Source organism: Chiloscyllium plagiosum, chromosome 1 (genome assembly GCF_004010195.1).
Source record: "Chiloscyllium plagiosum isolate BGI_BamShark_2017 chromosome 1, ASM401019v2, whole genome shotgun sequence".
Classification (NCBI taxonomy): Eukaryota; Metazoa; Chordata; class Chondrichthyes; order Orectolobiformes; family Hemiscylliidae; genus Chiloscyllium; species Chiloscyllium plagiosum.
Window position 1 is genome coordinate 62,529,527 of NC_057710.1, and position 26,761 is coordinate 62,556,287.

The 26,761-nt window shown below is 41.4% G+C and overlaps 1 pseudogene; it reads left to right on the top strand.

Annotated features, from left to right (window-relative positions):
• LOC122554919 overlaps positions 1–26,761 on the top strand; it is a 177,322-nt pseudogene that overhangs the window by 37,441 nt on the left and 113,120 nt on the right.

A 26,761-nucleotide genomic window follows, 5' to 3' on the forward strand; every position in this document is an offset into this window, starting at 1 on the left:
ATGGGGGGAGCGGTGTTGACCGTGGGCGGGGTTGGGGTCGGGGGACCCTGCGCTGTGTGCTGCTGCAGTGTCCTGAACGAGGAGCAGACTTTAAAAACTCCGAGCTGCACAGGAAAGGCATTTAATCGATTAACCGAACAAAATAGTGCCTGCCCATCTCGTTCGGATAATTGAGGTTCCCATGTAACTACAACACCCTCAGTCCTGTGTTGGCTGCCCACCTTCTGTTCCCTTATAGACGTAGAACATATAGAATCCCTACAGTGTGGAAACAGATCCTTCTGCCCAACAAGTCCACACCGACCCTCTGAAGAGTAACCCACCTAGACCCATTCCCCTACATCTACCCCAGACTGATGCACCTAACCAACATTTCCCTGAATACTATGGGCAATTTACCTAAAATGCACATCTTTGGATTGCAAGGGGAAACCCACACAGACATGGGGAGAATGTGCAAACTCTACACAGACAGCCGCCCGAGGCAGGAATCGAATCCAGGTCCCTGGCGCTGTGAGGCATCAGTGCGAGTCACTGTGCCACCCCTGTCTGCTGTGCCTGAAGTTAGATTCCTGACCCTTTTCACACTGTCTGGCCTATTACTTACGCTGGAAACTTTATGAACCTTTGCTGGGTCCTGCTGAATTAACTGTTTCCAAAATCTTCCATATACCTGCAACTAGCCCTCATTATTTAGTTTAAAGCCGTATCCACAGCCCTGGTTACGCAATTCACCAGGACTGTGGTCCCCGCATGATTCAGGTGGAGCCCGTCCCATCAGAACAGCTCCTTCCTTCCCCAGTACTGGTGTCAATGTCCCATAACTTCAAACCAGTTTCTCCCACACTAATCTTTGAGCGACGTGTTTACCTCTTTAATCTTGTTGGCCTGTGCCAATTTGCTCATGGCTCTGGTAGTAATCCAGAAGTTATTTGCCATTTTGGTTCTGCTTTTTAATTTAGCCCCAACTGCTCATATTCCTAGAGCAGAACTTCTTTCCTCTTTTTACCTAAATCATTGGTACTTACATGGACCACAGCAACTGGATCTTTCCTGTCCCACTCCAAGTTCCCTCTGCAACCCAGATGAGAGATCCTGAACCCATACCAGGCAAACAATACAACCTTCACGATTCTCAATCCTGGTCACAAAGAACCGTGTCTACTCCCCTGACTATATTACCTGAGATTACAACTGCATTTCTCTGTTCTCCCTGTTCTTGAAGCTGTGCCATGAAGCTGTGGTCAGTTTGCTCATCCTTCCTTTAGCCCCCACTCTCATCCACATGGAGCAAGAAGCTCAAAACTGTCAGACGAGCTCAAGAGCTGAGGATCTTTTATTACTACCCTCGGTTCCTTTTGCCTACTTCGCTCATAGTCACACCCACCTCTCCCTGATCTCCAATCGAATCCAAGGTAGTTAATCAAAGGGATGTGACTGCCTCCTGAAACACAGCATCCGGGTAACTCTTCCCCTCTCTGATGTATTGCAGTGTTTGAAATTCAGACTCCATCTCAGCTTTGAGCCAGAGTTTATTGAGCAATCAACACTTGCTACAGCTGTGGTCACTATGAACCACAATGGGGTCCATAAGTTCCCACTCATGCAGGTACAACATAACACCTGGCCCAGTATCTCTATTTTAAATTACCTAGTCCTTAATTTGATTTTTGAATTTTTTTCTGGTCTTTTAGTTTTAGCCTGTAAATATTTCCCCTACTTACCTTCAATCTGAAAGTAAGCTATATAAAAGCAAATTACTGCGGATGCTGGAATCTGAAACCAAAAGAGAAAATGCTGGAAAATCTCAGCAGGTCTGGCAGCATTTGTAAGGAGAGAAAAGAGCTGACGTTTCAAGTCTAACTGATCCTCTGTCAAAGCTTTGTCAAAGAGTCAGTTAGACTCAAAACGTCAGCTCTTTTCTCTTCTTACAAATGCTGCCAGACCTGCTGAGATTTTCCAGCATTTTCTCTTTTGGTGAAAGTAAGCTATAATAGATATTCAGATTAATAGCCATCACCAACCAATTAACATATGGTTTATTTGTGATGTTACACATTTGTGCTCAGCACCTGACCTTAGGGTTCAATTTATTTTGAACCGTGTCCCACTCCAGATGTGATCTCTCCTTCCTGACCATGCAAAGCTTACTGTTGCTTATTGGGCTTCAACTGGAAGCACTCAGCCCATCCACTCTTGCTCAGGTTGAAAATCACTTTTCTTCAGCCTTGAAACAACTTATTTAGGCTGCAGACCATTCCCTCCAGAAATAGTATCGTAGCCTAGTAAAGCTCGAGATTTTTCACTAGATTTTTTTTTCCTCCGAACATCCTCCTGAATTTAAATAGTTGGAGAAAAAGTGATGAAATCCTTGTGAATCAATGTTGCATCCAAAATTCTCTGATCTCATGCATGAACTTGGAACAGCAGGCAGCGATCTAGAGCAGGAGTGCTCAGTCGTGCTTTCCTTCTGTCACACTGAATGCTGAGGCCAGTTGTAACCTGGACCAATTAGCATAATAGCAGTCTGGGAGTAAAATCCAGAATATTCAGCCATAACCTTCCTTCTTCTGAAATTAAAATGACGATCCTTTTGTGGCTGTGGCAAGAGCTGACTAAATTGATCCATTTCTGTTGTATTAATGTGATGACAGGTTCAAACCCACTGAAGAAATGTTTTAGAGTCATACAGCATGGAAACAGATCCTTTGGCCCAAATCATCCATGCCAAAGAGGTTTCCTATATTTCTATCCATGTAGCTGTCCAAATGTCTTTTAAATTTTGTAATTGTATTCGCCTCTACCACTTGCTCCAGCAGTTCATTCCATATATGCACCACCCTCTGTGTAAAAAAGTTGTCCCTCAGGTCCCTTTTAAGTCTTTTCCCTCTCATCTGAAACCTATGTCCTCTAGTTTTGGACTCCCCCACCTGGAGAAAAGATGGTTGCTATTTACCTTATCTATGCCCCTTATGATTTTATAAACCTCTATAAAGTCATCCCTCAAACTCCTACGCTGCAGGGAAAAAAGTCCCAGCCTATCCAGCCTCTTCTTATAACTCAAACCCTCCAGTCTCAGTAGCATCTTTCTAAACCTTTTTAACATCCTTTCCAGTTTAATAACATCCTTCCTGTAGCAAGGCGACCAGAATTGTATGCACTACTCCAAATGTGACCTTACCAATATCTTGCACAGCCGTAACATGACATCCCAACCCCTGTACTCAGTGTTCTGACCAGTGAAGACAAGGGTACAAAATATCTTCTTTCTCACCCTGTCAACCTGTGAAGCCACTTTTAATGAAATATGCAGCTGCACCCCTAGGTTTCTCTGTTTGACAACACTCCCTGGGCCCTACCATTAGCTGTCTAAATCCTGTCCTGGTTTGTCTTACCAGAGTGCAATACCTTGTATTTATCTAAATTAAAATCGAACTGCCATTCCTCAGCCCACTGGCCCAGTTGATCAGGATCCTGTTATTCTCTTAGATATCATACAGAATCCCTACAGTTCTGGTCAGCAGACTACCAGAAAGATGTAGATGGTTTGGAGAGGTTATAGAGAAGGTTTACCAGGATGTTGCCCACTGTGGAGGGGTTTTTAGCTATGAGGAAAGTTTGGATAGACTGGATTTGTTTTCATTGGAATGCAGGAGGTTGAGAGGCAACCTGATAGAGGTTAAAAGATTGTGAATGGCATGGATAGAATGGAAAGTATGAGGCTTTTTCCCAGGGTGGAGGGGTCAATTTCTTCGGGGCACAGGTTCAAGGTGCCAGGCATGAAGTTTAAAAGAGATATGAGAGGCAGGTTTTTCACACAAAGGGTGGTGAGTGCCTGTAACGTGCTGCCAAAGGGGGTGGTGGAAGCAAACACAACAGCAGCATTCGAGAAACACCTGGATGAATATATGAATAGGAAGGGAATAGAGGGATACGGATCCTTTAAGTGAAGGCAATTTTAGTATGGAAGGGCAAAATGTGTCAGTGCAGGCTGGGAGAGCTGAAGGGTGTGTTCCTGTGCTGTATTGTTCTTTGTTTTTATATTCATCCTCGCTGTCCATTATTGCACCAATTTTGGTGTCATTCACAAACTTACTAACCATGCCTCCTATATTGTTATCCAAATGATTTATATATCCTGAGGGACAGGATGTATATGTATTTCGAAAGGCAAGGACTGATTAGGGATAGTCAACATGGCTTTGTGTGTGGGAAATCATGTCTCACAAACTTGATTGAGTTTTTTGAAGAAGTAACAAAGAGGATTGATGAGGGCAGAGCGGTAGATGTGATCTGTATGGACTTAAGTCAGGCATTCGACAAGGTTCCCCATGGGAGTCTGGTTAGCAAGGTTAAATCTCATAGAATACAGGGAGAACTAGCTATTTTGATACAGAACTGGCTCAAAGGTAGATGACAGAGGGTGGGGGGGGGAGGGTTGTTTTTCAGAATGAAGGTTTGTGACCAGTGGAGTGCTGGGTCCGCTACTTTTCATCTTTTATTTAAATGATTTGGATGTGAGCATAAGAAGTATAGTTAGTAAGTTTGCAGATGACACTAAAATTGGAGGTGTGGTGGACAGCGAAGAAGGTTACCTCAGATTACAACGGAATCTTGACCAGATGGGCCAATGGGCTGAGAAGTGGCAGATGGAGTTTAATTTAGATAAATGCGAGGTGCTACATTTTGGGAAAGGAAATCTTAACAGGACTTATACACTCAATGGTAATGTCCTCGTGAATGTTGCTGAGCAAAGAGACCTTGGAGTGCAGGTTCATAGCTCCCTGAAAGTAGAGTTGCAGATGGATAGGATAGTGAAGAAGGCGTTTGGTATTCTTTCCTTTATTGGTCAGAGTATCGAATACTGGAGTTGGGAGGTCATGTTGCAACACATTGGTTGGGCCACTGTTGGAATATTGTGTACAATTCTGGTCTCCTTCCTATTTGATTCAGGGGGTTGAAAGGGTTCAGAAAAGATTTACAAGGGTGTTGGCAGGTTGGAGGATTTGCGCTATAGGGAGAGGTTGAATAGGCTAGGGCTGTTTTTCCTGGAGCATTGGAGGCTGAGGGGTGACTTTATAGAGGTTTATAAAATCATGAGGGAAATGGATAGGATAGAAGTCTTTTCCCTGGGGTGGGGGAGTCCAGAACTAGAGGGCATAGGTTTAGCATGAGAGGGGAAAGATATAAAAGGGACCTAAGGGCAACTTTTTCACATAGTGGGTGGTACATGTATAGAATGAACTGCCAGGAGAAGTGGTGGAGGCTAGTACAATTGCAACATTTAAAAGGCATCTGGATGGGTATATGAATAGGAAGGGTTTGGAGGGATATAGGCCCTGTGCTGGCAGGTGGGACTAGATATGGTTGGGAGCGAAGGATCTGTTTCAATGCTGTACAACTCTATGACTCTATAAATGATGAAGAGCAGTGGACCCAGCACCGATCCTCATGGCACAGCACTAGCCATGGGCCTCCAATCTGAATAATAACCCTGTACTAGCACCCTCTGTCTCCTCTTGTCATGCTAAATTTTTTTTATCCATTTGGCCAGCTCTTCCTTCATCCCATGTGATCTACCTTTACTAACCAGTTTACTATGTGGAACCTTGTTGAAGGCCTTACTAAAGTCCATGCAGACAATGTCTGCAACTCTGCCTTCATCTATCTTCTTGATCAACTCTTCAAAATACTCAGTCAAATTTGTGAGGCACAATTTCCCATGCACAAAGCCAGGCTGACTATCGCTAACCAGTCCTTGCCTTTCCAAATGCATGCAGATCATGTCTCTCAGAAGCCTCTCCATCCACTTGCCCACCACTGAGACTCATTCGGCTGTAGTTCCCTGGCTTTTCCTTGCAGCCTTTCTTAAATAATGACACCACATTAGTCAATCTTCAATCTTCTGGCACCTCACCCAGGGCTGTCGATGATACCGCTATCTCTGCCAGGGGCCTTGCAATTTTTTCCCTAGATTTGCATAATGTCATGGGCTGTACTTGATCAAGTCCTGGGATTTGGAAAGGTAAAGGGTTAGGGAGAAAGGCATGAACAAAAAGGAAATAAATCAGAATTCATTTCAGTGAGGGGTAATGAAGTTGTGTGTTCAGGTCAGTAAGACACACAGCGAAGCAGGCAAGAGGGAAAACTAACTGGATGTACTGTGGAGCATGTAGATTGTAGGGCAGGAAAGAAGACAACAATGTATATTTAAAAAAAAATACTGGCTTATTTACGGCCAGTGGCCTTTCCTATTCTGAAGCATTTTACATTCCACATTCAAAGCTGGCATGTATGAAGTGGTTGAACTTATTATGACAGGGAATGTGGGGAAATAAACAATATTTCCCCTCTCAAATGCTACAAAGCTGCCATTCAAAGTAGTATAGGCACATGAGGAAAAAAATTGAAGGAAGTTGGGAAAAGTATTGTGATTGGAAAGATCTATTGCAGTTCAGAAGGAGGCCATTTGGCCCATTGTGTCCATGCTATTGTGACCGTGCTAATCCAATATTCTAGCTCTTAACCTGTAACCCCGGAGGATGTGGCAACACAAATGAATGCCCAAATGTTGCTTAAGTGTTATAACACTCAACTATTCTTACAAGCAGTAGGGTCCAGACACCCACCAGCCTCTGAGTAAAAGAGAGTCTACTCACCTCACATCTTAGCTTTCTACCTCTCAACTTAAATCAATTTCCTCTGGTTATTGACCCCAGGGTAGGAAAAAGTACCTTTATATCAACCCTATCTCTGCCCGTTATCATCTCATTCAGCTCTATCAGGTTGCTGCTCAAATTTCACTGCTCCATGGAAGAAAAACAGTCTATCCAATCTTTCCTCATCACTTAGACCCTCTAAACCAGGCAGCATCCTGGGTTATCCCCTCTGCACCCTCTCCAGTGCAATAACATCTTTCCTATAATGTAATCACCAGAACTGCATGCACTGGTTGGTGCCTAACCAGTCTTTTATGCAATTCCAACATCACCTCCTCACTGTTCTGTTCTGTGCTTCAGCTAAAAAAGGCAAGTATCCCAGAAGCCTTCTTTACCACGTGATCTACCTGCTATGCTACCTTTTGGGATCTGTAAATACGCATTGTCTCTCTGATCTTTCCAGGAACCTACCATATATAATGCAGTCCCTTGCCTTGTTAACCCTCCCCAAAAACATACATTGCCTCATGCTTTTCGAGTTGAATTCCACTGGTTACTGTTTGTCCAACCTGGCCAGTTCATTGATATCCTCCTTAGCTATCCTTCTCACTCTACAAGTTTTCATATCATTTGCAAATTTCTTGATCATATACCCTAGATCTAAATCCAAATCATTAATTTAAAGTACAAACAGCAACAGAGCTCTGTGGAACCTCACCGTCAACAGACTTCCAGTCACAGAAATATCCCTCCACCATCAATGTCTGCTTCCTGCAGGTCAGCCAATTTAGGATCCAGTGTACCACTTGGATACCATGGGCTCTTACTTTCTTGACCAGTCTTTCATAAGGGACTATATCAAAATTCTTGTTCAAGTCCATGCAAACCACTTTGAATGTACTAGTCTCATAAACACTCATGGTTCAATAAATATTCAAACAAATTTGACAAATATTGAAACATAGGAAATAGGAGCAAGGTTTGGCCATTGTCCTAACCTTCCTTATGCCTGAAAGGTCGATTCTCCTGCTCCTCAGATGCTGCCTGATTGGCTGTGCTTTTCCTACATCACACTCTTCTGACATTGTCATTTCAAGCCTGCTCCACCATTCAGTATTATCATCCTGTTCCCAGTTTTTCTCCTCCCTTTTGATAGACGTTGACTAGGAAACTTCAGGCCAATCAGCGCTGGGGAAGTTATTAGAAAGAATTCTGAGTGGCAATATATATATATCTATATATATATATATATTATGTGCACTTGCAGAGATTCAGGTTTGGACTGGCATATTTAGACTTTTAAAAAGCACATGATATAGTACCACATGGCAGGTTGGTTAGCAAATTAGAAATGCTTGGGATTGATGGGTACTTGGCAGGAAGAATTAGACGTTAGCTGAAAGATAGGAAACAGAGGTAGGTTTGGATGGGCATTTCTCAGATTGGGGATGTGTAAAAGTGATGTTTTTTAGGGATTGGTATTAGGACCCTTGCTTTTTGTGATTTGTATTAATGATTTGGAGATGTGTGTTGAGGGAAAAATCTCTAAATTTGGAAATGATACTAAGCTAGGGAGAATAGTTAATTTTGAGGATAATGCTGAGCGACTTCAGAGGGACATTGACAGTTGGCCAAATGGGCAGACACCAGGCAGATGAATTTCAATGCAGAGAAATGTGAGGTAATGCATTTTGGTAGAAGAAACACGAAGAGACAATATGGGCTCAATGGTACAACTCTGAGGGGAGGAGAGGAACAGATGGCCCTCCGGGTGAAGGTGGCGAGACAAATTGATACAGTTGCTAAGAAGGCTTATAGGATCCTCCGGTTTATTAAGATTATGAAAGCAAGAAAGTGATGCTACACTTTTGGAGTACTGTGTTGTGTTCAGTTCTGGGCCATAATTAAGGAAGATTGTTAAAGTCCTGGAGAGAGTTCAAAGGAGATTTACTAGAATGATACCAGGAATGAAGGATTTTAGATACAATTAAAGATTATAGGAATTGGGCTTATTCTTGGAGCAGAGAATTTTAAAAGGCGACCAGATTGAAGTGTTCAAAATTATGAACAAGTTTGAAGGATAAAGGAGGATATTCTGTTTCTGCTAGTTGGTATGCCAATAACTAGGGGTCATAGTTTCAAAATTGTCACCAAGAGGGCTAGGAGTGAGATGAGGAGAAACTTTGTTCTTCAGAAAGTTGACAAGAAATGGAAAGCACTGCCTGGGGAGTGGTGAAGGCAGATTCCATAGGTTTGTTTCCAAAGAGAACGAGATATATATTTGAAAGTTATGAATTTAGAGGGCTACAGAGAAAGGGATGGAGAATGGAATTAGCTGGGAGCTGGTACAGACATGATGGATCAAATGGCCTCCTTCTGTACTGTAAAATCCTATGATTCGAAGTTAATTAGCAATGGATAGCATGGATATAAATAGCATGGATTTGTTAAGGGATGGTCATTTGGGTAGCACCTACAGAGAGGTGGTCACTTTGCAGTGTAAGATCCCACAGGCAAGAGGGAATAGGTGATGACCAGCCAGAGTAAGAAGACTAGGTCGGCAGTGCAGGAGTCCCCTGAGGCTAGTCACCTGCAAAACAGATTTATTGTTTTGGATAATGTTGGGTGGAAATGTCCTTTCTGAAAACCTTTGATGAGGTCCCACTTGAGAGATTAATGTGCAAAATTAGAGCACATGAGATTGGGCTTGGTATACTGTCATGGACACGGAGAAAGTGAGGACTGCAGATGCTGTAGATCAGAGCTGAAAATGTGTTGCTGGAAAAGCGCAGCAGGTCAGGCAGCATCCAGGGAACAGGAGAATCGATGTTTCGGGCATAAGTCCTTCTTCAGGATTCCTGAAGAAGGGCCTATGCCCGAAACGTCGATTCTCCTGTTCCCTGGATGCTGCCTGACCTGCTGCGCTTTTCCAGCAACACATTTTCAGCTGTCATGGACACGGAACTGGCTGGCAGATAGAAAACAAAAAGTAGGAATAAACGGATCAATTTCCAATTGGCACCTAGTGACTAGTGGGGTACGACAGGGATTAGTGCTTGGATCTCAGCTATTCACAATCTGTATTAATGTTGTAAGTGAGGGAACTGAGTATAATATCTCCAAGTTTGCAGATGACTGACACTGGGTGGGATGACTGGATGGGAGGGTGAGTTGTAAGGAAGATGCAAAGATAACTCAGTGTGAGTCGGACAAGTTAAGTGAGTGGGCATATCCATACAGATGCAGTATAATGTGAACAAATGCGAAGTTCTCCATTTTGATAGCAGCAGCAGGAAGGCAGATTATTATCTGAATGGTGATAGATTGGAAAAGGGGAAGGTGGACCGAGACCTGGGTATCCTTGTACATCAGTCGCTGGAAGTAAACATGCATATGCAGCAGATGGTGAAGAAGGCAAACAACGTGTTGGCTTTCATAGTGAAAGGATTCAAGTACAGGAGCTGGGATGTTTGGTGCAACGATACAGGGTGTTGGTGAAACTGGAACAGTGCGTGTGGTTTTGGTCTATTTATCAGAGGAAGGATGTTCTGCCTATGGACAAGTGCAACCAAACAAGTTTACCAAACTGATTCCTCTGAAGAATGACTGGATCAGTTAGGACTATATTCACTGGAGTTTCAAAGAATGAAGGGAGATTTCCTAGAAACTTATAAAATTCTAACAGGACTAAACAGAGTTAAAGCAGGAAGGGCGTTCTTGATGATACGGGAGTCTAAGCATTGGTTGCATTCTAAGAATTCAGGGTAAGACTAAGATAAAGAGAATTTTCTTCACCCAGGGAGTGGGTGCATCTGTGGAATTCTTTGCCACAGAAAGCTGTTCAAGCTAGAACATTGAATGTTTTCAAGAAGGAGTCAGATGTAGTTCTTAAGGCTAAAGGGATCAAAAGGGTCTGGGGAGGAAGCAGGAACAGAGTACTGATTTGGAAGAGTAGCCATGATCATATTGAGTTGTGGAGCAGGAGAGCAGGCTTAAAGAGGTGAATGGCCTAATCGTGCTCCTGTTTTCTATGTTTCTATGTAAGAAGGTATAGACACTGAGGCAGTGAAGGATGGTATTCTGATGTCCCAGTGTGTTATTGCTCCTCGACAATGATTGATCAGTGAAAGAAAATTCAATGGAGTCAGTGAAAATTAATTACTTGCAATCCCTCGAGAAACATTTGGAGGAATTTCTGGAAGACGAGGTGATCATAAATTTTGGAGTGGTGATGGCCCAGTGATATTATCACTAGGCTATTAATCCAGAATCCCAGGGAATGTTCTGAGAATCCAGGTTCAAATCCTGTCATGGCAGCTAGTGGAATTTAAATTCAATAAAAATCTGGAATTAAGAGTCTAATGGTGATTGTGAATCTGTTGTCATCTGTAAGAAATAAAACCATCTGGTTCACTAATGTCCTTTAGGGAAAGAAGGTGCCATCTTTACCTGGTCTGGTTGTACATATAACTCCATACCCATAGCAATGTGGTTGACTCTTAATCTCCTAGGAATGGGCAGTAATTGCCAGCCTGGTCAGTTATGCCCACATACTGTAAATTGGCATAAAAAACCTCATTGCAAACCGGAAAGACTCAGTCCTTCCTAATGTAGAAGGAGATGAGATCTCTCATGTGCTGCCCAATTGTCTCTTAAACAATTCCAGATTTTGTTTTGCCTCTCCTGCTCCATGCGGACGTACTGTTTTCATTGTTTATGTCAAGAAGAATTTTCTGGCACGAGTCCTAACTGTTTTATTAGCTTAAATCTGTGTCGTCTCATTCTAATTCGACAATTGAATTCATGGGTGCAATAGTGCAATGTTTACATTATTTCACTGATAATCCAGGGAGTAAGAGTGAAAATCCTACTGTAACAGTTTGATGATATGAATTTGACTTCTCTAGCTTTTCCATACTTTTTTTCTGCTCCTTTGCACACCCTCCCTTTTGTTCTTTTCACCATCCTCTCTTAATTACTTTTATCTTCTGTGTTGTCCTGTGCATTGTTCAATAGGGTGTGGGAATTAAAATAGTGCTTGAATCTGGCAACTGAGAGTGAGCCTGTAACTTGCCTTGTATCTGTACACTGACATCCAATCCTGAGGTAAAATCAGGGTTAGGTCATCCCTGCAATTCACAAATGCAGGAGATTAATACATTTAAATTATGCAAAGTAGATTTCCTGAGCTTTAATGGTGTCCACTGAAAATAAAAATGAGGAGAATTGCTGATCAGGCTCCTGACTGACTTTCAGTATCCCACCATATTAAGATCTATCCTGGGATGGGTACTGGCTTATTTAAGTTTAAATTATGATTTGTTTCCACAGAACTGCAGCACTTGAGCAGTTTAAATTTTTGGGTGTGGAACCATTGGAAGTTATCATAAAAGAGTCTGGAGAAGGTACAGGAGGTTATGCCAAAGTAATGTCTAAGGAGTTCATTGATGCAGAGATGAAGCTGTTTGCGAGACAGTGTCAAGAGATAGATATAATCATCAGTACGGCCCTCATTCCAGGTAGGATGTTTTACAGTTGAAATACTCAAGTTAAATTGGGCAGCTTGGAAGCTTATTGATCTTACAATTTCTTACCTTGTAACAAGTATATTAGCCTGCTAGCTCAATACAAAATTAGTTTCATGTCAAAGTCATACGGAATTTGTGCTTGGATCTGAGATGTTAAAGTAAGTGGAGTCTGCATGCGTGGAAAACAGTGTCGGTCAGGAAAACATGGATGGTTCAATACAAAAAATATAGAGGAGTTAACTTTTCTTTGAAGGAGTATCCTTATTTGGTGTTGAAAGTGTTTTAAAGTCTAAGAAAAATGGAAATAAATAATGAGTGTATTGATATTTCAGTTGGTATTTTAAAGTGATGAAAGCAATATAAATACTTCTCTAGCCTTTATCGTTTTGGGGATATTGGCATTCCTCACAGAAGAAAACATTGACTAACCCTGGATGGTTCTTGTCTTTGCACTTGGCTTTGTAACATAATTATATTAGAATTGGCACAATCCGCTGTTATTAAAAACACATGATCTTCTGGCCAGTGCCTTTTTGATGTACAAAAAGCTGAAACAATCTCCCAGAAACCTCCTTTACCATATAGAATTCGAATAAGATTTTATTGTCACATGTACTCAAATATAGAATACACTGAAAAGTTTATGATCGGTCATTTTCTGGGCCATCTTGGTTGCACATTTGATTACAAAACTAAAATTTAAAAAAAAAGCAGAAATGAAAGAAACAAAGCCAAAAATGGTCAGATATTTCTTTTTTAAGACTTATCTCCATGTCGGAACCCAGATCAAGGGAGAAGCTGAATGCTTGCTGCCACTGATGTTTACCACCTCTGATCTCCTCCTGCTGCCGTCTCCAATTCCGATATAGTTTCAGACTAGGCTTCACCTAAAGGCTCAAAGGCATGAGAGGCACATGTAATATTTGAGAGGAGGAGCTGGTATCTGGACCAGTGGAATACAGTAGGGACAGAACCCAAACCTGTACCACTGGGGCTTTTATGCAGCATTATTCTTCGGTGCATCCTCTTTCACCATTTTCCCTCATTAACTCTTCCTTTATCCTCCTCCTCAAAGCAGCTGACTGAACTATCAACTCAGTAAGGATGCCATGAAAACTCCCAGCATGCTCTAGCTGGTGTCTGCTGGAGGACTTGAATTTTTCTTTGGTCTTATAAACTTCTTCCGGACCATCTCTTCTATCCAAATTCCACAAGGATCCTAATGTTTTCAGCATGGATAAGCAGCCTAGATCCAGGGCCTACTTTCTCTCCACTTCCACCAGATAATTTAAAGAACACCAAAAATCTGTGTGGGGTTTGCACATTCTCCCTGTGTCTGCGTTGGTTTCCTCCGGGTGATCTGGTTTCCTCTCACAGTCCAAAGATTGCAGATCAGGTGAATTGGCCATGTTAAATTGCCCATAATGTTAGGTGCATCAGTCAATGGGAAATGGGTCTGGGTGGGTTACTCTTCGGAGGGTCGGTGTGGACTTGTTGGGCTGAAGGACCTGTTTCCACACTTTAGAGAATCTAATCCAATCTAATCTAACCCAAAAGTGTTCTAGTCTTTTTGGTGTCAGCTTTAGACAGGTAGCCCAAGTTCACTATAAACTTGCCTTAAGTTTCAGGCAGAAATGGAAGATCACCTCAAATATGATGTTGGTAGTAATAATGGATAAGCCGTGTAACAACTCTAGGAGAAAATGAGGACTGCAGATACTGGAAATCAGTCGAAAAGTGTGATGCTGGGAAAGCACAGCAGATCAGGCAGCATCCGAGGAGCAGGAGAATCGACGTTTTGGGCATAAGCTACATTCCTGATTAAAGGCATATGGCGGAAACGTTGAATCTCCTGCTGCTTGGATGCTGCCTGACCTACGGTGCTTTTCCAATGCCACACCTTTTGGCTGTATAGCAATTCTGTCTTAGCTACAATTGTAAACTAATGGGCATGTATAGAGAGCAATAACAATAAATAACATTTATGTAGCCCTCTTCACATAGTAAGGCATCCCAAGATCTTTAATAGGAGCATTATTAGACTACGTTTGACACACAGAACCATGCAATGAGACTTTTGGACAGGTAACCAAATATCTGATGAAGAGGAAAGAGAAAAGAGAGGTAAGGAGGTTTAGGATGGGAATTCCAGATCTTTAGTGCCTTAGTAGATAAGGGCACTTAGTAATGGAGTAAATTAAAGCAGGAATGCTCCATAGATCATAATTGGAGAAACATGGAGACCTCTGAGGGCTGCACAGTCAGTTTACATCAATGATATAGCCAGAAATTCCCCTGACTAGTTTGCCTGCAAGGCCCTCGTATTTACTGCAGCATTTCATTGCTGAATCTTGCTAAAGACAGGAAGAATTTAAACAACAGTAGATTCTGGGTCTAATATGATTAGCCAAAAGCACTAGTATCCTGGAGTTTTAGTGAGAGGAAGTTGCTCCCAGCTGAATCTGTGCATGAGGAATTAATTTGAAGAAAATCAGATAAGATCAGGAATGACTCAGCACTTAAAACATTTAAAGGTTATATATCATGTATCTCTTCTGAGACTTGCTTTGAAGCTGAGGAAGTCAAACAAAGACAGGTTTGACACACATTCTCACAACAATCATAATTTGGATACATTACCATGCTGTGTGAGGAAAATTTTGGAGAAAAATCCATACCATGCAGAAAGAGGCCATTCAGCCCATCAAGTCTGCACAGACCCTCCAAACAGATCACACCCAGACCCAGCCCCCCCAACCTATCCCAATAACACTACATTTCCCATGACCAATCCACTGAACCTGCACATCTTTGGACATTGACTTGAATGACTTAAGTTATGAACGTTCTAGTCAAGAATAAGAATGAATCATGTATTAGATATAGACAACTGGAATCAAATGAATCTCTTGAAGAGTATATAGAATGTAGGGCATTCTCAATAGGGAAATCAGGAAGGCAAAGAGCTGATATGAGGTAGCCTCGGCAGATAAGGTTAAGGAAAGTCCAAAGAGATTGTACAAGTACATTAAGAGCAAAAGAGCAACTAAAGAGAAAACAGAGATCCTTAAATCTCTCAGGCTAAAATAAGAGAGGGACTGTTCCCAATTTGTCAGCTGTGTCACAATAGTAATAACTTTATATTAGAAAAATCAACGATGTTGTTTCTGTACTGAACCGCAGGAGATGAGAGAGATACCAAATGAATATTTTACATCAGTTATTACTGTGGAGAAAGAAATGGAGGCTAGACAATTCAGGGAAATAAATAGTGATGTATTGAAAACAGTTCATATTACTGAAGAGGATAAATCTCTGGGACCTGATTGAGTTTGTTCGAGGATGTTGTGAGAAGTTAGGGAAGACATTGTGGGACCCATAGCAGAAATATTTGTATCATCTATAACCACAGATGAGCTGCTGGAGAACTGGAACATGGCTAATGTTGTGCTTTTATTTAAGAAAGACTGTAAGGAGAAGTTTGTGAACTGTAGACCTATGAATCTGATATTGGCGGTGGGTAGGTTGTTGAAGGTGATCCTGAAAGATAGGATTTACATGCATTTGGAGAGGTAAGGAATGATTAGTGATAGTCAGCATGGTTTTGTGAGAGGAAATCATGTGTCACCAACTTAATTGAGTTTTTAGAGGAAGTAACAATGATGAGGGCAGAGTGGTAGACGTTGTTTACATGGACCTCATTAAAGTCTTTGATAAGATTCCGCATGGTGGATTAATTAGTAAAGTTAGATCACATGAGATTCAGGGTGAGCTTGCCAATCGAATACAAAATTGGCTTGACTGCAGGAGACAGGTGGTGGAGGATTGTTTGTCGGATTGGAGGACTGTAACCAATGGTGTTCCATAGGGATGGGTACTGGGTCCACTTTTGTTTATCATTTATAGAAATGATTTGGATGAGAATATAGGAGGTATGGTTAGTAAGTTTGTGAATGACACCAAAATGAGTGGTGCAGTGGGCAGTGAAGAAGATTATCTAAGATTACAAAGAAATCTTGATCAATTGGATCAATGGGTTGAGGCATGGCAGATGGAGTTTAATCTGGACAAATGTGAGGTATGCATTTTAGTAAAACAACCTAAGAGACCTAGGAATTCAGTTATGTAATTATTTGAAACTTGCATCACAGGTAGATAGGATGTGTGACCTTAAGAGGGTGTATAGCACACCTGCCTTCATTGCTTAGATCTTTGAGTATAGATAGGAGTTGAGAGGTCATGTTGCGGTTTTACAGACTTTGGGGAGGCCTCATCTGGAATACTGTGTGCAGTTCTGGTCGCCCTGTTATCGGAAGTATGTTATTAAACTGGAGAGGGTTAAGAAAAGAATTACCATGATTTTGCCAGGAATGGAGGGTTTGAGTTATTAAAATAGGCTGGGATTTTTTTTCACCGGAGTGTAAGGCATAGATAAGGTGAAGAGCAAGGGTCTTTTCCCTTGGATGGGAAAGTTTAAAACTAGGGGTCATATTTTTAAGGTGAGAGAGAAAGATTTAAAAAGGACTCGAGTGTCAATTTATTTACATAGAGAGTGATTTGTGTGTGGAATGAACTGTAAGGTGAAGTGGTGGATGCAGGTGCAGTTCCAACATTTAAAAGACATTTGGATAAATACAAGAATGGGAAAGGTTCGGAGGGATATGGGCCAAATGCAGGCAAGTGGGACGAGTTTAGTTTGTGAACATGGTTGGCGTGGACTAGTTGGAAGCAAAGTAGAAATTAATAAATTCAGGAGAGAATTCAGCAGAAACTCTTTTCCAGAGTCAAGCTGGAATGTGGCACTTGTTGACATGAAGAATAGTTGAGGCCTCTAGAATGGATGAATTTAAACAAACCTAGGCAAATACATGTGAGTAAATGGAAGAGGAAGGTATTTTGAGAGGAGACTTGTATGGTGCAAGTTGAATTGCTAAGAGAAAAAGGAATGAGTCTGTAATCTTTTCAAATATCTACCTTTATTTCTTCTTATATCATGGAAGCATAGAACCCCTACAGTATGGAAACAGGCCATTTGGTCCAACAAATCCACACTGACCGTCCGAACAGTATCTCAGCCAGTCCCACTTCCCTATCCTATTACTCTACATTCCCCTGACTAATGCACCTAACCTACACATCTCTGAACACTATGGGCAATTTAGCATGGCCAATTCACCTAACCTATACATCTTTGGAACGTGGGAGAAAACCAGAGCACCTATATGTTGATTGCAAGTTGAGACCTCTGCAAAAACAGCTTTAATTGTACTTTATATACACTTTTACTTGATCCTCCCATGATATACATGCAAGCTGTTCTCCATTCCCTAACTACAAGATCTAGGCAACAGTCTATTTGTCATGTACTCTCATATCTGCTTTGGATCAATTTCCTTAGTTTTGACCGGATCTGCAAGTCAGCTTTTTGCAATAGCATTTGTAAATTTAACCCTTACTATGCTGTAGCTTAATTACACAATTTTCCATATACTCCACAGAACACAAACACATTGATCTAAAGGGCTGAATGGGCTGTCACTATCATGTAAATAAATTCTGTATTTTTGTATTAGCTGAGGAAAAGTTACAAATAAAATATTTGACAACAAATGCAATTGTAAAACTAACGTATCTGTTGGCAATTAACTTAGTCTACAATCTAGTGTTTCTCCTAAATAAATTTTAGAGAGAGAGAGATAGCTTTAGAAATGGACTTTTTCTTCTTAATGTTAACTCCAGGTCATTAGAAACATTGGCTATAAAATTAGGTTATTTGCTTGTTATTCTAAGTTAAACTAAAAGATGAAACACAAAAGCACTGAGATATGACTTGTTGAATAGAACTATTTAATTCTGCTTTAATAAAAATACAGTAGATGCCAGAAATTTGTAATAAAAAGAGTGTTAGAGAAACTCAGTTCAAAAGAGTAATAGTGGACTTGAAACATAAACTCTGTTTCCCTCTCCACATATGCTGCCAGACCTGCTGAGTTTGTCCAGCACTTTGTATTTTACTCTCACTTGCTTGCTGAGTTGGTTATTAATATATATCTGTTGTAAGGGTCATGTTTTGGAACAGCTAAATATTTGTCAGCTCAAAGATAATGAAAAATACACTTCATCATTTAAGTTTGTTCTGACTTTCGTTTTTACTAATTGCTGTTTTTTTAAAATTTGTGTAATAAAGCAGAATTATTTATCTGGAAATTTACAGTTGAAAATTAGCTTCAAGACACTTGTTTCCCATTAATGAGCAGCAAAATCTATAAAGATATTGCGACCAAAGCTCTCATCTGGTTTTAAAATTTAGTTTAATAATTTTACAGGCAAGAAAACTCCTTTATTGATTACCAAGGAAATGGTTGAGTCAATGAAGGCTTCTGAAACAGGAGGGAACATTGAAACCACCAAAACCTGGGGAGCTTTATATTCACAAGGTATGGAAGTCGAAATGAATGTTCCTGGTGTACACCTATTGACATGGAAGATTCAGTTTTGAGGAGTCATCATTTCCTATGATTGTAAAAATCATCTGGTCAACCTAACCACTGTCCTTTTGTTTTTGTTGTTTAGAATTTTCTTCATATATTTTACAAAATGAAATTGCGTCTGTTAGAACATTGCAGCATAAGAACTTGGAATCGGAGAAGGCAATTCAGACCCTCAAGCCTGCCTGGCATCTAATATGATCACATCTGAATTCATCTTGGCCTCACTTCCATGCCACATCTCCTTAACCCTTCAATCCACTATTAATTAAAAACCTGTCTATCTCCTCCTTAAACTTACTCAGTATATCAGCATTCACTGCACTCTGCAATAGTGAATTCAACAGATTCAGGACCTTTGAGTGACATAATTGCTCTCATCTCTGCTCTGCATGGATTTAATGGTTGCAGAACTGCAGCATGTAATCTTAATTTATAACAATTTTTAAAAATGTTTTTACATAACCATTATGTAATGGTTATTCATAGGGCTGAATTTAACATTTAGGTTTGTAAACCTGCCTTCTGATTGGAAAATGAGGATGGTGAGCCTGGCAAGGTACCACATAGTTTAAAAACATCATGGCTACTGCCCCCTTGAGACAGTGTATCCCACCCACAAGATCTGCGAACCAAACAGAGGGCTGGCAACTCTTCAGTCTCAGCAGTGCTACTGCTCATGGTGGACACATCTGGGACTACAGGCAGCACCTGTTTAACTGCAGAAACCTTGAAACAACCTGTCTATCAGGTGGATTTGTTGGCAGGATCTTTTTACGAGGCCAGAGTTTAAGGTAAGTCAGGTGGGCTCGCTGGGGCCAATCAGGCAGAGTGGAGTTTCTCTTTCCACTTGGGAAATGGCCACTAAGGGACGGTGCTGATCGAATAAGAGGGATCTGTCCCTCCATAGCCAAGGCCATAGCAAACCTGTTAGGTAGCCTGTAATGATGTGGCATGGGTAATCCACCCCCTCACCTTCAACAGTGGTAAAATGCCAGTGAGTTAGGGCTAGGGTGGAAGGAGGTGCTAACTATCCATTAATGGGCCACTCAAAGGTTGAAGGCAAGCTGGGGGAGGGTAGACAAGTTACCATATATGCTAGCTCCCCGCCCTGCCGTGTGTTCTAGCTCCCCGCCCTGCCGTGTGTTCACCATCCCTCCAGACTTGCCCCTCTCTGCCTGCTGTGCTGGTCCAGCAATAAAGTTTCAACTTTGATCTCCAGCATCTGCAGACCTCACTTTCTCCACCATATATGCTGGCATTGGTAAGATACTAGTGAAGGTAGATAGAGAGTAGACACATTGTTTTACGTTGCCACACCTTGCAGGGATATAACATTTTAGTCATAAGGTTGTTATAGCATGGAAAGTGTCCTTTTGGCTGATTATCTATTCCTCCTTCATTTCCCGTAACATGGCAAGTTTATTTCCCTCAAGTGTCCGTCCAATCTCCTTTAGAAAGTTTTCTTTCATCCTGCTTCCTCAACCCTCATAGTCAGTTCCAGATTCCTACCTGCATTAAAAAAATCCACAAATTGTGCCGCCTTAATCATTAAACCTGTGTCTTCTTGCATTTATACCATCAACTGAACGGACATGACTTCTCACTGTCTGCCTTGGCTGAGCTTGCTTGTCTTCTTTATCTCAGTAAGCCCCTCAGGATTGTGGATAACTGGCCAGAGCTGAAAATGTGTTGCTGGAAAAGCACAGCAGGTCAGGCAGCATCCAAGGAACAGGAGAATCGACTTTTCGGGCATAAGCCCTTCTTCAGGATAACTGGCCAGTCCAGGTTAGGAGATGGCTGTTAAGTTCATTGTGTGATCTGCAGACTCTGCAGTGTGTGGGGTAGAGGCTGGTTGATGGGTTGATAGACAGGTTGTTTCAAGGTTTCTGCAGCCGTCTGGTGCCTCAGGCTCTTCCATTCGTGTTTCAACAAAGTCTCTGTGTTCAGCCTCTTCCTGAATGAGCCAGCTCCATTTGCTGAGCCCCAAACCAAGGTCTCCCATGAGTTGTCATGTATCCCATAAGTGAGCGGGTATCCCACAAGTTAGCTGGTTTCCTATGAGTCAGAGAGTCTCCCATGAATCAGCGAGGTATTTGACCATTTTGGAGATGGTTTGAGGGCATTCAGGTCTCTGAAGCATGTCAGGACACAGGGCCATTGTTGCTCACTAACCCATGACCTTCAACCAAGGTTTGAGGTCCTAGCCCTCTAACTGGAAGACTGAGCCAACACATTGTGAGGTGATGATGATTTTTCTCATCTACATCTATCTTTATTAAGAGGAGGCTCCCAAGAAGTTAAAATGGTTCACATTTTTCAGGACATCACTGTTGATCTTAATTGATGGGTGGAGGTGTTGTTCTATGGAAGAAGTTAGTTGAAAGAAGACTTTATACTTCCATGTGGTTAATGAAACACCTGTTTTCTCATGGACTTTGCCAGAGAGTTGACAATGTCCTGGAACAGTCTCTGATTCATATCAATCTCACTGTATACACACACATGACTGAGATTGAACCTCTCAAATTTGGCTCCTCACAAAGAATTCTCAATATCCTTCACTATCTGCACTGTGACATATAAGCTGAGATTTTCACCAATGGAACTGTCATAGATCAGTGATGTCTGTGGTCAGGAGAAAGTGAGGATTGCAGATGCTGGAGAATCTGCTAAAACAAGCCTCTGTTATTTCACCAATTCTTTTTTTTCCATTTTCCTTGCTACAATACCACACCTCACCTCCAACAAGCAATTCAAAGGTATGGCGATTATTTACTGAACAGAATAGGCACTGTTCAATAATTCAAAATTTCCTACAATTGAAAGCTTCTGCCAATTCTCCCCGCAATCTCCTTTGTTGATAAGGAGAACAACCTTAGTTTCTCAAAACTAAATACCATCATCCCTGCAACCACTCTGGTTCCTACATCTACACCGTTTCAAGGAGACTCCTTCCTAAGGTGTGGTGACCTCAGAGTTGATGCCATCTTCTTGTTGAGGCCTTCTCAGAGTTATATGTAGGCTCAGCATAGTTTCCATGATTTTCCAGCTCAGTAATCTCTATTTATGAAGCCCATGATCTACTGCTGAACATTTTCTCAATATATTCTGCTGTCTTCAACGATCTAAGCACATGAATCTCCAAAACCTTCTGTTGCTGTACACCTTTTTTAGAACAATACTATTTAATCTGAGGAGTGGTTTCTTGACCCAAAACGTTAACTCTGATTTCTCTCCACAGAGTCTGTCAGATCTGTTGAGGTTATCCAGCAATTTCTGTTTTTGTTTCTGATTTACAATATCTGCAGTTCTTTTGGCTTTTACAATTTAATCTATATTATCTGACCCTAACATTTCTGTCAAATTGTATCACCTCACACTTCTCGGTATTAAATTCCATCTTCCAGTTGTCCGCCTGTTCTGCGAGGTCTCAGTGTACTGTTGCTTCTGATTCATTTCAATCTCACCGTCAACTGCACCTTCACAGCAAGTTTTGACATTTTAATTTATATTTCAATATCCACGTAAAAAATCAGAAAAAAGCAGTGGTCCGAGCATTAACCCTCAGGGAACATCACTTTCACCACCTTCCACTCTGAAAAACAACCAATTACTTTGGTTAAAATGAACATAAATAACTGCAGATGCTGGAAATCTGAAACTGAAACAGAGTGCTGGAGAAACATGGTTAGTTTCGGCAGTACCTATAGAGAGAAAAACAGAGTACTGTAAACATTTTGAGTCTTGTACCCCTTTGTCAGAACTGTAAATAGCTGAGAAAGGATGATATTTATCATGCTATTACCATGATTTATTGTTTTCTTTACCTAAGCCAATTTCCACCCAAGCTGATGCTGATCATCGTATTCTCCATTTTGTTAACCACCCTTTTGTATACTACTCTGTCAAAGCCCTTCTTAAAATCTTTATCAATCATCTGTTACCTCATCAAAAAAATTAAACCTGATTAGCCAAGCTTGATCTGCCTTTTACAAATCTGTTCTGATTCTCTAGTGACTGACTCAACACAGACATCTACTTCAAACGCACGTCTCCCACAACTATCTGGACTACACCCCCCCCCATCTACCCTCCTCCTGTAAAAACGCTATCCTTTCTCCCAATTCCTCTGCCTCAGCTGCATCTGCTCCCAGGATGAGCGATTCCACTCCAGGACATCCCAGGTGGCCTCCTATTTCAAGGACCACAATTTACTCTCTCACATAATTAACAATACTCTCTAGTGTATCTCCTCCACTTCCTGCACCACTGCCCTTGAACCTCACCCTTCCAACTGCAACAAGGATAGAAAGCCCCTGGTCCTCACCTTCCACCCCACCAATCTCCGGATACTGCGCATTATCCTCCGCTATTTCTGCCACCTACAGTCAGACTCCGCCACCAGAGATTTATTTCCCTCCCTATCAGCATTCCACGGAGACCATTCCCTCCGTGACTCCCTCATTAGGTCCACACACCCCACCAACCCACCCTGCACACCCGGCATCTCCCCTTGCTGCTGCAAGAGATGTAAAACCTGTGCCCAAATCTCCCCCCTCACCTCCATCCAAGGCCCCAAAGGGTCCTTTCACATCTGGCATAGAATTTCCCGCACATCCACCCGCCTTATCTACTGTGTCCATTGCTTTCGATGTGGTCTGCTCTACATGGGGGTTACAGGACGCCAACTCGAGGAACATTTCAGGGAACATATCTGGGGGACACACACTAAACACCCCACCACCCTGTGAACCACTTGAACTCTCCCTCCCACTCCCACAAGGACATGCAAGTCCTGGGCTTCCTCCAAATCCAAGCCACCTGACAACCGGAGGCAGAACACCTCATCAGCCGCCTTGGGACCCTCCAACCACATGGTATCAACATCAATTTCACCAATTTCCTCATCTCCCCTCCCCCCACCTCATCGCAGACCCAACTCGGCAATGCCCTCTGGAACTGTCCCACCTGTCCATCTTCCTTCTCACCTATCCACTCCATCATCCCTTCTGACTATCATCATCATTTCCCACCTGCATCTACTTATCACCTTCCCAGCTACCTTCCCCCCACCCCATCCTCCTATTTATCTCTCAACCTACTTTCCCCACCCCACATTCCTGATGAAGGGCTTATGCCTGAAACGTCAACTCTCCTGCTGCTCAGATGCCTGACCTACAGTGCTTTTCCAGCACCACACTTTTCAGCTCTGTATCTCCAGCATCTGCAGTCCTCACTTTCTCTCCTTAATTAAGTCAAACCTCTTTTTGTGCATCTTGATGTTTTTCCCTTGGTTATTGGTCTAAAACCTTAGCCACTATTTTTAAAATCTCTATTCCCACTTCCTTCAACAACATGCGATGCAAGTCATGATTTATCTGCTGTAAGAATAGCCAGCCTTTCCTGTGTATTCTTCTTTGCAGTTTTCTTCCTATCCATTAGCTGTACCATCTTCATTTCTAATCATTTTTTCCACCATACCTTTCCTTTGTAAGCATACATGCAAAATGCTGATTAAGTATTTTATACATTGTCCTGTGCCTCCGGATAGATACTGGACAATAAATTCCTTTGATTGAAGAGCATGCATCCGTCAACAACTAGACAAGCTACCTATGGGGTAAGTAATCTCAGCGGCAGGAAGAGAAGACCTTCAATAGTGCTTAATTGACGACTTAAGGACTTTGATTCAGAGAAAGCTGAGAAGTTTGACAAAGCCCCACTCAGAAACTGATTCTGGTGCAGCTAGAACATTGCAAGGAACGGTCTCAGCTTCCCATCCCTAAGATACTCTATTTTTCCTTTATGCCAAATCTAGTTAGTGTTTTGTATAACAGTTCATTTTAGTTGATATCTCTAGATCTTCTCTGTGCTAATGCTTCTATTAATTCACTAGCTGCAATACAAAACCAGTAGTTAAATGTTTTGATTTAACTTAAACGCTAAACTTGTGACCTTTTGGTATCCTGGTGTTGGTTTAAACTACAATCCAACTTGAAAGAAAAAAGACCTTAGAATCTTACCAACCAGTCACCGACCTGCTGTTCTCTAACATCAGACCTTGCTTTGTTTTTTTTTTGGAGAACACTCGGTAAGATCAACTCTACTCCCAGTTGTGTTTATTAGCTGCCATCACTGCTGCTACATCTTGTCTTCTGGTCCCTCAATCAGGCTGCCCCTTCTAAAACTGCAGAGCATCTTCCCTTTCCTCACTGCACCAAATTCCCTCACCAACTAAATTTCCTGAGCTAAACAGTCAGTTGAAGCAGTCAAGTTGACCACCTTTTCACTTACTTTCCTATAAATAGCTTAAGGTTATTTGTGTTAAATCCAATTTGAGTTAGAAATCACAAAATAAATACTGTTAGGTGAGGTCATTTGGCCCACATTTAATTTTAAAAGGTTTGCATTTCTGCATTCATGCACTTAGGTTTAACATTTCCTCTAGAATATACAGAAGGCAACTTTAAATGTTAATTATTTTTAATGTATATAACTTCTTGACCCTACCCAATTTTAGCACTTGCTCACTGCCTTTCTTTGCATTGAAGTAATTCTTTGGATTTACTTTACTGTTGATGTTCACTGTCCTGTCTGCTCAAACAAGATGCTCTCGACTGCTATTTAGCAGGAACAAAGATTTGGAGTTTCTCAGACCTACCCAGTTCTCTGATTTGAGACAATGTACAGTTTTTGTGTGATTTCTTCTGATATTATACCCAACTAATGTCGCTGTATAGTTTGATGCATGCAGCATTTTAGTATTGCTGCTTGTCTTTGAATGGATTTACTCATTGTGTTTTTGTTCTGGACTCCAGGCTTCCACTTGACTACAATCAATGAATGGTAGCCATTCTGGTAGCTCACCTTGTTAGGGTTGAGAGAAAAGTAATTCACTTATATGTTTGCCAGCACGTTGTCAAAAATATGAGAAATAACTTGCTTTGCTTTCTCTCCTTTTTTTTAAGGGGGTTACTCACATTGGTTACATGAATCTTCCCAGTCAACTAGCTACCCAGTCCAGCACATTGTATCCAACAATATCACAAAACTTCTAAAAGCTGTTAGTCCTGACCCAGAAAACTTCTACTTGGATTTGAAAGATGAGTTTAATTATGGCACAATGGACCATGTAGTTCGAAGAACTATGGTGATGAAAGTGAGCACTGAATGCAAACAGAAACCCCACAACCATTACTGCTTATTTTATCACCTTGTCCAGTCTTTTCTGTTGTCACAAATGGAAACAGATGGTTTTCTGTAAATGTCAAGGATATTAAGCACAAGACAAAATTATACCAGGAAATTTATTACTGCCTCTGTGTTTTTTTTTACATGGACACAATATTATCTAAAGGTTATTATTTTGATGACATTAATGATCCTCATTAATTCTCTCTTTCTAACCACTGAGAAGAAAAGTGCTGAGTTTTTCCCAGTCTTTAATGATTAGACCCTATCATGAAGGAGCTAAAGGATAAAATTCATTGCAATAGAAATGAAAATCAGGGTAACTTCTATTGGAGGATCCAATAGATTAAGCTCCTTTCAAAACTTTATTTTACCTTCAGTGTTTCAACAAATCCCCAGTATGGAGAAAGTGATACCAATTTTATTCTTTTCATAAAGTAATTGAATCATATAGCACGGCAACAGACCCTTCGGTCCAACGAGTCTATGCTGAACATAATCCCAAACTAAACTAGTCCCACTTGCTTGCTCCTGACCCATATTCCTCCAAATCTTTCCTATTCATGTACCTATCCAAATGTTGTTTTTAATGCTGTAATTATACCTACATCCACCACTTTCTGATGAAGTTCATTCCTCACATGATCTACTCTCTGTGTAAAAAAAATGCCCCTCATGTTTTCTTTAAATATCTCTCCACTTGCCTTAAATATGTGCCCTGGGCTTGAAATCCTCCATCCTAGGGAAAAGACAACTACCAGTAACTCTGTCTCTACCGCTCATTATTTTATAAACTTCTATGAAGTCGCCTCTCAACCTCCTACATTCCAGTAAAAAAGTCCCAGTCTATCCAGCCTTTCTTTAAAACTCAAACCTCTATATCCTGGTAAAT